General features: G+C 41.2%; 1 long non-coding RNA gene across 1 annotated transcript in view; it reads left to right on the top strand.

Annotated features, from left to right (window-relative positions):
• The window catches only part of LOC121891307, a 41,403-nt gene extending 30,035 nt beyond the window's left edge, over positions 1 to 11,368 (top strand). Inside the window, exon 3 of the long non-coding RNA XR_006094080.1 lies at positions 11,294 to 11,368. This is a non-coding gene — a long non-coding RNA (uncharacterized LOC121891307). The remainder of the gene's footprint in view (positions 1 to 11,293) is intronic.
• Positions 11,369 to 14,088: the final 2,720 nt, after the last annotated feature.

Here is a 14,088-nt window from a genome sequence, read left to right as displayed (position 1 = left end):
AATCTCCACACTCCCTGAGGGTGAAGTGTTGAAAATGATCAATTCCACTGGGCTTGTTGCCGTGGTGAAGGCTTGCAACGACAAGGTTGGCTGGCTGCTGCACTCCCAACATGCACCTGGGTGTGTTTGTGAAAGGACAGGACAGGCCGGAACGAAGGAACAGCTATGTCAATACCGCCAAAATGGGAAAAACAAACATTTCTGGGTGAAGTGTCGTTTCAGTTATTTTTCCCCCTGAATAGTTTTCCCTCTGCAAATTTCCCCCTAGTATGCAGAGTATGTAGCCAGACAAAACTATTTTCCTAAGTATTTTTCCTCTACATGTTCCACATTTCCTACAAAAATTGGACATTACACATTTCCTTGTTTGCTTTGGCATAAGAGAAATAATTGGGTTTACACTGAATGCCTTCAACATTGTGCTTCACATCAACAGCGGTTGTTGTGACAGACAGGGATATGTAGGAGTTAGAAGAAGCTTGGTGAGCAACCAGAGTCTCTTCTTCGCGTTGAAACTCATGCAGCAACGTTAGCCTGCGTGGGCGAGCTGGCCTTGTGTTAAACTCTTCTCCGTCCTGGATCAAGTTTACAATTCTGCTTGGTTTAATAAAGCGGATTCCCCCCACGGATGAACGCGGCCATGGAGCACCTGGCCTTGCCCTGCTCCCAGCGGATTCTGTGTTCTCACGACATTGTGCCGCTCTGTGGCACCTGTTAGTCAGACCTCAGGCAGCAGATGTTCCAGCTACATTCCATCCAAAAAAGCATGACTATTGATTTGGAGGAAATCCCTGCCAGAATCCATCATGTTGTTTGCTTTGAATTGTGAAAGTACCCTGCTTCAATTTGTCCTGCTCCTAAATGGCGGGAAGCAGGCGTACTTTTTTACGAAGCGCTGGAAAAACTGTTTCCTAGTTGTCATAAAATGTAAATGCTTTAAGGAGACAGACAGACAAGTTAGCACACAGCTACAAACGCCCCTTTTTTCTGCTCTACTGTATAATTTGTCTCTGTCTATTACATGCAAATCAACAATTTACTGCTATCTGATATCTGTCTTGAGGCATAAATCATATTGTCTTGTTTCTAACAATCACAATACAGGTATTTACCATGAAAAGGTTGTGTTTTTCCTGTCACTGTGTTGATACAAAATGGGCTCAGTGTGGCTCAGGAGATATGGATCGCAGAGCTTGTTTGCTGACGGATAGGAGTGTCCAAACGAAGCAGATCCGACAGCCTAACAAGTGGCTGACTTATGGAGCAAATCGTCTGTACAGCGCATAGTTATCTCTTCACATGCAGAGGTACCTGACAGAGAGAGAGAGAGAGAGAGGGAGAGAGAGAGAGAGAGAGGGGAGTGAGGAACACAGGAGGAGTGAATGACAGAATGAGTGAAAAGAGTAAAGCCGGCGTGCGGCAGAAGTGGTGACAAACTGAGGGATGAGGTGGGAAAGTGAGTGAACGGCTGAAACAAACCGAAGAAATTAGGAAGTAGGTGCAGAGACAGAAGAGGACAAAAGGAGAGAAAAGTTGCACAACTCTTGATACCTCTGAAAGACAGAAAGAGTGGGAGGCCCCCATCAACACACATACACACACACACGCACACACACACACACACACACAACCTACCCCCTGCCCCAACTCCTTCTCCTTGCCATTATCACCAATGGCCAAAACAGGGCTCTTTTAGAGAAGAGCCTGTGCAGCTGCAAGCTCTAAAGTACTAACAGACAATTACAGGCTCTGGTTGCCTTGGCAATATGTTGCTTTCTTCTAAGCCATGCTACTTACCATAATGTTCAATAATGTGAACAAAGAGAAGGAAAGGCCAAACAATAGACCTTTGGCCAATGCCTTTCTCTCTCCCCCTTTTCCCAAAAATGATGCATTCTCCCTCAATGACTTCAAACGTCCCAGTTACAAAAACATTATTGAATGTTCTGTGTGTTTCAGACCCATGGATTCAGGAGTGCACGGCCTCCTCTCAGGGGCCGAGGGCTCCTCCAACTCCTTCTCAATTCAATTCAGTTCAATTCAATTCAGTGGGCTTTATTGGCATGAAAGTTTCGAAAACAGTGTTGCCAAAGCATCAAAATACAATTTGTCCAAGTATTTGGACAGTACAAAATAATATTATGAACATTAACACAGCATTAAGATTGATATATATTGAATATATATACATATCCTTTGCGTTTATCCTTTGCGCGTGTGTGTGCATGTGTGTGTGTGTGTGTGTATTTTTAATTTTGAGAGGTCATTAGGCTCTTTGAAATCTGAAATTTCAACTTGTAAATGTAAAGTAAAGTAAATGTTCATTATTTCATTGGATGTTTCACATTATAGGAGGAAGTGCATCTCTGTCTCAACCTCACCTGTCAAACAGTGACCACATATTCTGTTTTCCTTTGGTTGCCATGATTTTTTTGTGTCGTCCTTTTATCGATTGCCAATTTGTGGTCACTGAGCTTGTACTTGGTTAGGATCTGTCTCTGCTTTCTGTCTCTGACAGTAGAGAGATATTCTGCCAATTCATAATCTCTTTTTAGGGCCAGATAACATTCTAATCTACTTTGGCTTTTAGGCCTTCTCTTGTTATTGTGCTGCAATTTTTTTATTAATGGGGCATGAGAAGGGTCTGGCATGAGTGTGTGACATGTCCCGTGGACACACTGTGTGTATGTGTGTGTGTGGATGTTTGCAAGGCTGCATGTGTGTGTGTGTGTGTCCTCTGCATACAGACCCCATCTGTTTGGTGGCCGGACACAGTCTGGGAAAGTGTGTGCAGGCGAAGAATTCACACACAGCACAAAGGTCCAATTATGAGCCCCCACTCAGAGAAGGAGGAGGGAGGTGGACGAGGGGATAATAGGGGCTTGTCCATCTCGGAAGGGGGTATGATGGTTTCCTTGCCTCTCACCTCGCCCTCCTCTCTCCTCCCTGTCCCACCACAAACAAATGTGTGTCAACAAGAACAGAGCACGGAGGAAATTCCTATGGAAAAAAAACAAGCCTGTTGTTTAAGCGTTTTAAGCTGTGAATCAACAGCTGTTAGAAAAGAGGGACCTTTTGGGGAAAAAATAGATGATATAAGTAATAACTCAAAGCTGATATGCAAAATAAATAAAATCCCAATATATATCTTATTCAAATAGGTTTAATCTCTGATTTTTGTGCAATGAGAGCGCCGCTTTAATATTCCAACTTACTGTCTCCAGTCTCGTCTGAGGTGTGTTTAATCTCTGAAGTGTTGGACTTCTGGCGTCTATACAGCTTCACCTCCAGTCTGTCTTTACTGTAATACAACTGATTAGATTAGCCTGTACTTGGAGAAAGTGATAGTAGCTCTGCTAGAGTCACCTTTCAAGCCCCACTGGTGGCTCAACTGGTGCCAGCTCAACTTTGATTCCTTATCTTCAACTTCAGCCACACACTTTTGGCAAATTGCTGTTTGATTCTGGATCATGACATGCCTGTTTTATCTCGACAAAATGTCAGGTGACTCCATACTTTACTCTGACAGCATAGTAGTTATGAGTCTAGACAGTCTTTGATCTTACATGTCTTGTTTGAAGTGGTCAGAACAATGTGTGAATTCCCTCAATGTGCTATCAGTGGGAGGCTGTGTACGGGTACAAACCTTGTGGTCTGCTTCTTGGCTGGGACAAAGTAAACAGCCAGAGGAACATGATCGAGTTAAGAATTACAAAAGCTGAGCTGTGGATAATTCACAATTTCAAAGACACCATTAAGGTGTACCTACTGTTACTGAGTCAGAGAATTAAATTATTTCACATTGGGCCTATTAATCTTTGGCAAAACCCCCTGAATACATATTTGCAACAGGTACATTCAACAGGGGAATAGTCTAGAAAACACATTAAACCAAATGGGGAGGTTTACTGGTTTACAGTATACATTACCTCTATAATTATAGATTATGTTTAATATGATGAAATAGATTTCAGTATTTTATGATAGTATGGGTGTTAAGACAAGTCATTCAGTATTTGTGTAAAGGTACATTATAGCAACATACTGTATGCAGGTGTATACGTATGCAAGTGTTGACATCAGTGTCCACAATTTTTCCAGTTAGTGAGTTTCTGTATTACTCTTTATAACAAAATGAATAAGGAATATATGAATCACTTTTAAAATACACTAAGATTAAGATTATACAGATATGCCAGCAGCTTTGTGAGTCTGTACTTATTGTAAAAGTAGTGGGAAAAATAAAATGTTGACCTGTTGGTAGTACTAGATGAAAAGTGTTCCCCCACTTAAGGAATTACTTAAGTTGTTGTTGTCTGTTCTACATTTCATGGCAATGCATCCAATGGTTGTCAGGACATTTTACTCAAAACCACAAATGTGAACCTCATGGTGTCACTAGAGAAAAACACAGGGGATCATTTAAGTCATTAAAATACATTGTCTGGGATCCATGAATGTCTGTACAAAGGTTTGTGGCAATCCATCCCATAGTTGTCGAGACATTTAACTAATAAACAAGAATGCCAACCTCATGGTAGCGCTAGAGGAAAAGTCAGGAGATCACCAAAGTCAGTAAAATTCATTCTCTTGAGACCATGAATGTCTGTATGGCAATTGATCCAAAAGGTGTTAAGATGAGTTTCAACCAAACTGGTGGAAAAGAAAATCAAGAGTTTGTGTCGATAGCGTTGAAGGTGATGAATTTCGTCATTGCATGATTGTATGAATACTAAGTGATATTCACTGTTTGTGTATACAGGTTCGTAGGTACAGTATGTACGTATGTAGCTGTATGTATGCCATATGTATATATATATGCATGCGCATACATTCACTAATTTGCAAATTTGTATATTTCTGTATATTTAATATTCATTGACGTATTTAATATATTGCTTTTAAAATACACTAAATGAGTTTTAAAAGCATCTTTTTACAGAATTCAGCTGCATCCTGTTTGAATGTATTTTCAGGTTGTGTCCCAAGAGTATCAGCATTCAATATCTCAATGCAATGCCTGTCAATCTTTGTTGCACTTGTGAATATAGAAATATGCATTCATGCATTATGGGCAGTGCGTGACACGAAGGAGCATATGTCAATGCAAGGCTGTATGTATACATGCACACATGTGTAAGGAATGGAATGAACCAATATACAGTTGCGTGCATACATACAGTATGTGTATGTATATGTGTGTGTATGTGTGTGTGTCTGCATCTGACACTCAAGCATCAGCAGCTGGTGAACTGCTCTCACACACCAGGTGCGACCTGTAGCTCTAGGCGCTGTGTCAGCACATAGCGTGGCAATATGACACTCACTCACACACACACACACACACACACACATACACACAAAGACACACACACACACATACATTTACCATATGTACACTCAGTATAGGCTATGTACACAGAAATACATATATAGGCATACAGTAGAGATGATGTATGCAGATATGCATGCAGGCTGCATGTTTAAATATGAAATCATAAATCACTGATAGTATCACAGCATTCATTTTGATCTGATAGGCTGAGGGCCCAAGGAGCTTTGAGAGAGAGAGAGAGAGAGAGAGAGAGAGAGAGAGAGAGAGAGAGAGAGAGAGAGAGAGAGAGAGCTTCATGTCATGTAGTCCCTGCAGTGTTCATGACTGATGTGATCGGGACACACAAGTGGTAAAGGCAGGCAATAAAAGGCATTTGGTTGCCATCTGTCTCTGTGGCCTCAGTGTCAAACAGTTGGCTGTCAGGCTCATGCCATAGACACACAACCAGGATAACCATTAGTCCATAAACAGGCGCCCTTCTATAGACAAATGGTAAGGGATTTCTATGGTCATGTCTGTGGTGAGATAATGGCCATAAAGCTATGACATACAGCTGTTCACGTGAAATACAGGCTAAATGTAACTAGAATCAAGAAAAAAAAATGCCTTGAAAGACAGTGGTTTGTTTATGTGTCAAAGAATAACTGGGTGACTTATTGGGGATCATAGGGGATAAGATGGTGTGGCTTCCTCTTTCTGCCAACAGCACAGGCTTTTGTGGTGATTTTCCCTCACCAGAAATCCCTGGAATATTTTCATTGTCTTCTCTCTAGGGATATCTGCAAGATTATATTTGATTTAATTTTGCAGTAACATTTAGGAGGAGTCAGAGCAAGTAGTTGAATATTCTTCCTCTATCTGGAAGAACTATGTGACGCGTTTGGGAAGCCATTTTCCAGGGAACTGGGTGGTCAACAGCATTCAAACCTATAAAAAATAGGATGTTGCTTGTTACTCAGGCAATAGCAAATACATGAATTGTCCAAAAAGTGATCCAAACATTATCTTTTGTACATTCCAACTTCCTTATCATATCAATATTACTTATTTTACACAGTTTTTTTTTCTTGCAAAAAGATTTGATTAACTATAAATTGGATGGCAGTTCTAAGAAATCCACAGGTCTCATGGTGCTTGGACCCCACAAGTTGCAGCTATTTCAGTTAACTGCTGAACTTGACATTTGGATACATTCCTTCCTTGGTCTGATGGTCACTACATTTGTTTTATGGCTCTACATGTAATTTCCCTTTGTCTTCTCTATCAGATACCGCATGCTTTTGTGTTTGCTAGTGTAATATAGTATGCTTTGCAAATTTATCAAAGGTGTATTGGTGTCCTTTAACTCTGTTTGACCGCCCATTGTGCACGTCTGGACAAGGCATCAACTTCTCCCAATTACTGGTTAACAGAAAGTACTTTATTGAAGCTTGATAATCTGCAGAATTAATCTTTTTCTTATGAGGAAAACAGAGTGGGTGATAGGAGCGGCGCTGACAGACACACTGAGGACACAGACACCGCCGGCTCCCACATCTATCCTTCTCAACAGCAGACTTCCCAATCGTCTCCGGCTTCACATAAGCCAGTGGTTGGGATTTAGAGGTTATTACTTTGTATTCCCTTCTTTGTCTAAGGGGGTCATCTTTCGGCGCTGAGGTGAGATCGGGGTGAACACAAGAGAAACGCAGTGTAACCGGGTAATGCAGCATTGATGCTAAACACACACTCCAATGGAAATAATCTTCAATGACAAACATGGGAGTGTGGGGTTACTTAATATTTGGTGCCTAATATTTGGGAGAAGGAGAGATGATGAGGGGAGAAATGGTAAAGTAGCTTCTGAGGAGACCAGCCCCCCCTTGAAGCGCCCCTGATTGTGAGGCCTGTAGTGTTTGAACACTGAAGGTCATGGGTGACACCTGTTTCCCGTCTCATCTCCCAACATCAAGTTGACTCGCCGGGAGGGGTGGGGGGTCTCAACCCCCACAACAGCGGAGGACAAAACCTCCTGTGTTCGTTTCCTGCCTGGAGCAAAAAAAAAAAAATCACTGAAAAGGGGATGAAACGGCCAAGTTTGTATATCAGGGTGGGACATTAATTTCTGAGGTGAAAGGAAAGGCACGCATGCCTTTGAAGAAAAAAAGGTGCTGCTCTGCTGTAAAGCCTTGTTTGAATAATAGACTCAACTGCAGGCTGCACTCAAACTCAAATACTTGAGCCAAACAATTATGCCACTTTTGTCATACTTAAAAGAGCTTGTTGTCTGAGTAACTGCAAAGTGCTGCATCCATGACTCCAGTTACAGCAGGTCCACATGGACACACATGCAAATATTGGAGAGAGTTTGCCCCCTTGTGGAGGAAAACGGAACTTCACATGCCTCATGAGCGAACCACGCCAGAATGTCTGCAAAATCAGACAGAATAATAATCACTTGTGCAATGTAAAATCTATTTAATATGACATGAATTTCCTCAGATAATCTCAAAACAGTCACAACAAGTAATGTTTGCCAAAGGCTGTCTGCTTTTATTGGACCTTTCAGGTTGGAAGAGCTGTACCTGTCTGTGCTGTGCTGCTGGCTGACAGAGAGACATCTGTTTTCTGTTGTCATGGTCAGGATCAGGCTCTTGTCTTTTGCCATATGGTCTTGTATAATGTGTTGTGTGTGCTGAAAAACACATAGGCAGCCACACACATTGAGAATACACAGATTCATACAATACATACAGACACACACCAGCACCCTTAAAGCAGGCTTGTGTTGGGAACAAGCTCTGCGAAAGAAATTCATCTGCCCCCAGTCCCTTTATTAGCCCCTTGTTTCCCAGTTGACTTCTCTGCAGCTGAGGCGTGAAACTGCTCCATGTTTAGGCCTGGCCTGGCCTAAGCCTCCATACACGCCACTGTGCTTGCAGCTGTATCCTGACTCGAGGTACAACCCCAGCTGGTTCTTCTCTCCCAACCCTCCCTTTTCCTCCTCTTATTCTATTTCTCTTCTCTCAGTTGCTGCTTTGCACCTCCCTCCATCCACATGTCAAACCACCTATATCTTGGCGGCTTAATAGCCTCTCCACTGCAAAATGTTTATACGGTTTTCAGAATGCAGTCATATGTATGCTACGCTTACTGACCGAAAGGTTTGACTAGCACTTCCAAGGACTTGCAAAGACTGAATGAGTTAGAGAAAGTTATTTTAACAACACAAAACCATGATTGGTGAAGCATCATACAAAACCTGAAACTGTTGAAAAGCAGTTTTTAAACCAATATACATCTAGATATAGTTGCCCATACATCGTGTGGACAGACAACACTTGCTTACCAATGCAGACTTTTATTCAGTATTTGTTGTCATGTTTGAAAATGTGAGAATACCCAACATTGCATTGACTAAACGAAATGAATATTGCTTGTAATGTTTCATTAAAATCCAGTTTTATGGTCACAGACAGTAGATGGCATCAGTGTGCCAGACTTCTGAGTGTGTTTTCAGCTGACCAGTAGACCTTTTGCTCAGGTTGTTCAGAGAAGGGCATTAGGTGCTGAATGTATAACTAATTGTGACCTCTGTCTGCCCTCTGGTGGATTCTAACCTAAACACTAGTTATCATAATATGATAATTAGCATGAGATGAGCAAGTCAGAGCAGTGTCAGCAAAAAAAAAAAAAAAAAAAATTGGGGCTGACACTGCACTCTCAAAACTGAGCAATATGGGACGTGTATCCCACAGAGTGCACTCAACAGAGATAAACAGCGTCATCAAGGGAAGGGAGTCAACCACTGTTAATATTATAATTCACAAATTAACAACACTAATCAAAAATGATCACTGCACAAGCACTGTAACCCAATTTTCTAATCTTGTGATGATCATTTCAGCTTCCTTCACTCCTCCACCCAGTGTATCCAGGTGTTGTCATGGGAACATAGCGTAGATTGGAGCTGACAGCTGTTTGGGTCCAGTGAAAATTATTCAGCCAATCTGGCAACTCCTCCTCCTGGACAGATGGAGAGGTTGGCAAGGTAGTGAGCACATTTAGCAACGTCACACATCACTCTGGATTTGCTATCAGCCAAACTCATGTCATGTTTTTTTTTTAATCTACAAAGAGGAGGATTGGCAGTGTTTCATATATAGAATGGAAAAGAAGACAAATGAGCAGACAGAGGATGGGATTCAATCAAAGACCAACAAGATGGACTGACTAAATCTCTTTGCCTCTCTCTGGCTCAAAATGATTTATTTCATAGATGTGGTTGAGTATAGATTTCTAAATTCATTGCTGTAATTTAGTCATTGCGAAAATCAACAGCAGCTAATCTGCCTGCAACCTATTGGTTGAGTTTACCAATCTGTATAATGTCTCATTTTTCACTGAATAACTGATGCATCAATACAGTAGGGATTGGCCCAAGCGAGCTATCTCTCAATTTCTCAATCCATATATTATGTATCCTGCAGTCAGAAACAGCTACACAGGATGTTCTCTGGAAAAGTCTTACACCGGGATGTTGGAGGATTACTTCAGAGTGGAGCAGCACTCTCTAAATTTGGCTCATCAGAGGAACTTATCGATTTGGCCGCCAAAGACCTCGTTTGTCTCCCACTTGGTGAAGTCTCAGATGACAGAGCACTTGCATTTTACCCCCCGCATGTGGCAGCCAACCTTAGACAGAGAGACAGAGTATTAATCAGTCCTCTCCTCTGCCACTGCCACTCCACACCACACCCTCCTCCCCTCTCACCCTCACCTCACTGGATGCTCCCACAGAATGAGCATCTGTGGCCAACACTGGAAATGAGCCTTGAAAGTGTAATTAATGAGTGCAATGGTGAGATAATTACAGAGAACAAAATTATTGATCAGGCCAGCAAACTCCTGAGTCTTAAAAACGTCTGACCTGAAAAGTCTTACCTCATACTGGTGTCAGGAAATATGGTGAGTGAGGTAATGCAATACAGTGGACGATATCTGGTCCTTTTTCATCAGTTCTGGGAGATTAGTGAGATGCATACAAATATCTTGATGTGAGCAAGGTTGTTGAAATCTGACTTTATTTGTTTAATCAGGAATGGTTACCTGTCCTAGGTAGAATCATTGCTGTTTTCAGTGAAGGAATAAGTATTATTATTAATACAAAAAAATGCCAAAGGTTATCTAGAAATTATTTGTGGTGTTGGTCCAGTGCAGTAATAATTCATAATAAAATTGATTGCTTATGGAAAAGTATATGATTAAATCATTCAGTAATTGTCCATAATATGTGCTTGGTGTATTAATAGATGAGTAATGAAACACTATCCAAGCAGAATGTAAATAAGTATGACTTTAAGAACATGTCTGCATAACATCTCCAGGCTTCAGCTTATCAACAGTTCACTGGTGTCTGGCATCCAAACTGAGTGAAGTGTTGTGGTTCTGATTCTGGTTGTAAACTGGTGATTGGTCACTGGGTTGGTCCACCACTTTGGTCTAAACTGAAATATCTCAGCAACCATTGGATAGATTGCCGTGAAATTTTATACAGACATTCATAGTTCCCAGACCATTTATCCTATTGACTTTGGCAATCCCCTGACAATTCCTCTAGAGCTGCCATGGGGTTGACATTTGTGGTTTTTAGTAAAATATTGGAGCGATTGCCATGAAATTTCATATAAACATTCATGTCCCCCTAAAGAAGTAATGTAATCACTTTGGTGATTCCTTAACCAGGTCAAAATTTTATACTTTTTCCAATATTTATGGTTTATGATCAAATACCCGCAAAACTAATGACATGTGCACCAGCCTCAGCTGTACTTTGTGTTTAGTAGGCTAATTAGCAAATGCTAGCAGGCCAACATTTTTCACCATTCTTCATATATATTATAAATCCTTTATAATTTTGTTATCCTGTTGCATGCTGTATTTCTATAATTTGTCTTTCTTGTTCTATTCTGTACACAGAACATCTGTTGCACATCTGTCCATCCTGGGAGAGGGATCCCTCCTCTGTTTCTCTTCCTGAGGTTTCTTCCTTTTTTCCCCATTAAAGGGTTTTTCTAGGGAGTTTTTTTTTAATCCGAATTGAGGGTCTAAGGATAGAAGATGTTGTAGTGCTGTACAGATTGTAAAGCCCCCTGAGGCAAATTTGTGATTTGTGATATTGGGCTGTACAAATAAAATTGACTTGACTTGACTAACACACAAAACCAAGATGGTGAACATGGTTATACCTGCTATGCATCACCATGTCAGCTTTTTTTTAGACTATTTGTCTTGTTTGGTATTTAAACCTGTTGCTTTAAACATTGAGGCACTTGGGGAGCTGCTTGTTGAGGAATTTGACAGCATTTTCTTTCACTCACCTCAAGCATGAAAAGGATAGATTAGTGAGTATATGATGCTTGTCAATGCTTGCTCTTCTTCTCATTGATTTAATTAATTTGATATATCTTTTTGATTTAGCAGTCAGTACGATCAGGAGGCCAACATTCCCCCTACGAGTATGTAAAGTTGAATTTTTAACCAAAGTTACTATAATGTAAATCTAACCATGAAACATCATGTTGTGATGTTGAGTTTGGCTCAGCACTTTTACCCCAGTATTATATTATGGAACATAATTCAGGTGACGCTGTCTCAGTCTCATGGCATGTTCACTTACATAAAACATCTGTTCCTATAATGTTGCACGGTGGGCTGTGATATCTCAGCAGTTTGTCATCTCACAAACATGCATACCAGCGATTTACAGGAATGACTGGGAGAACCTGTAACACAGAGAAGATATAAGAATGGTTTAAGAATGCACATCCAAAATCGTCAATGCTCATATCAGTTAACGGTCATAAATTAACCAAACAAACCACTATCTTCACTGTATTACAAAACTCTTTGCAATTTTTTTCATGACTGCTCTTTGAAAGTGGGACCAAAAATGAAACTGAAATATTGATTACAGGACAGAGGGAAGATGATGATATTGCCTGAAATGAGATCAAATGATTGTCTGACATATTGCTGCAGACCCTTTACTTAGTGTCTTGGTGTGTGTGTGTGTGTGTGTGTGTGAAAGCATATATACTGTATATATCACAGCCATATATGAGTGTGCACCTCTTTTTCCTTTCCTTCCCTCCTATCCCTTCACCTGTGTTGTGTAGCTAATGAGGCTGCAAGCTGATGGCCAGATGAAAGATGGACAGTGGGAGTGACGGGTTTATTTTGGTCTTCTGAAACAGCACCAGGCATGAAAAATGACGTGCCAGCTTGAATAATTAAACAGCGTCGGAGCTCCACTGATCCACCTGTCCACAGATCAATAGACAACATTCAGATGGAGCGTGCCATATGTTCCAAAGCGGCCCACACCACCAGAGTGGATGTCCATTTTATTTCTGGCAAGGAGAAAGAAACTGTTATGAAATGCTTTATAGATAGTTTAACAAATTCGAGGCCTGTTATTTCTGACTAGTATCATCTTGTTTGACCAGCCGAGGTTATGGATGTCATGGTATAAACACAGTATCATATCTAATAATTCCATAATGCCCTTCCTCCCTGTTCACTCATGAGCTAATACCTAATGAATACTCTTACTGTCATTGCTCTGTTCTCGGGGCTCAATTTTCTATTCTATTTCTGTGTATTGAACATCAAATGCTGTGCAGGGCCCTGGTGTGGGATTAGAGGGCTTGTTCCTTCCTAATAGATCCTTGACCTTCGCAGCTCCCTGACAGGGCTCTGGCATTAGCCCTTTGCGGTAGCGTCCGCTGCCTGGGCTCCCATGATGCAAATTTCATGTCACAACATCAAACGCTGCGTTGATCAAAGGTCAGCCCTCCTTTGTGTAGGTGTTTGATATCAAAATTTCTATTTCATCTCCAGCTGTCATGGGCTGTTAGAGCTGAAGAGCAAAGGATGGAGGGAGGGGAAAGGAGAGCAGGAGAGGTAGTCGGAGCTGATAAAAAAAAGAATGGAAAAAAGGTGATAAAGCTTGCTGGTAGTTTTATGTTTGAGATGTAACATACATTTACATACACCTGTTTGGATTAGTCTTGAATAGTTTTACCTTCTCTGTTTCAAATATCTACTTTGCAGATTTATATCACAGCAGGATTGATTGCGAGTTGTGCACACTGGTGTAATCAAATGCTACATCTGAAATACTCTTATTCTGAGGAGTTTCTCTGCTTTGATTGTGTTTCTATTTCCTCATGCATTCCTCATAAGCCCTTGAAAATTGCGGAGGAAAGGGAAGAAGGAAGTTGGAATCGATGCATCATTCCGATTAATTAGGGGCATGATTTGCTGAGGCGTCTCAGAAATAAACCAATCTGAATGCGGAATTAGGATTCAGGGGAGAACAGTCGGGCTGCGGAGCATCCAGATCTGTGACATTATGCATGAAATTATGGTTAAGGAAGAAGCCATCTTTCTCAATCATGATGACATACTCCTGTGGCACTCACTGAGTGCATTTCTGAGCGTGTGCAACCCTGGATGCACATTATATGTTTGCATGTGTGCTAATAAAAACAAAAGGTCATGCATCATGCTCTCTGGTGTCACCGCTGCTGCTATCCCAGCAACAGAGCAAACACACTGCTGTGTCAGTCCCGTGTTTAATCACCCGCACCACCTTCACTTGTAATCTCTCACACAGACAGGCGGGCCACTCGATAAACACTCCTCACTAAATTAGGCAGGAGAAATTAAATCACATTCACACAAGGCACCGTTGGGACTTTTTGACCGGC

The sequence above is a fragment of the Thunnus maccoyii genome, chromosome 3 (assembly GCF_910596095.1).
Source record: "Thunnus maccoyii chromosome 3, fThuMac1.1, whole genome shotgun sequence".
Taxonomy (NCBI): Eukaryota; Metazoa; Chordata; class Actinopteri; order Scombriformes; family Scombridae; genus Thunnus; species Thunnus maccoyii.
The sequence above is the reverse complement of the archived record's forward strand: the minus strand, read 5'-3'. Positions and strand labels throughout refer to the sequence as shown.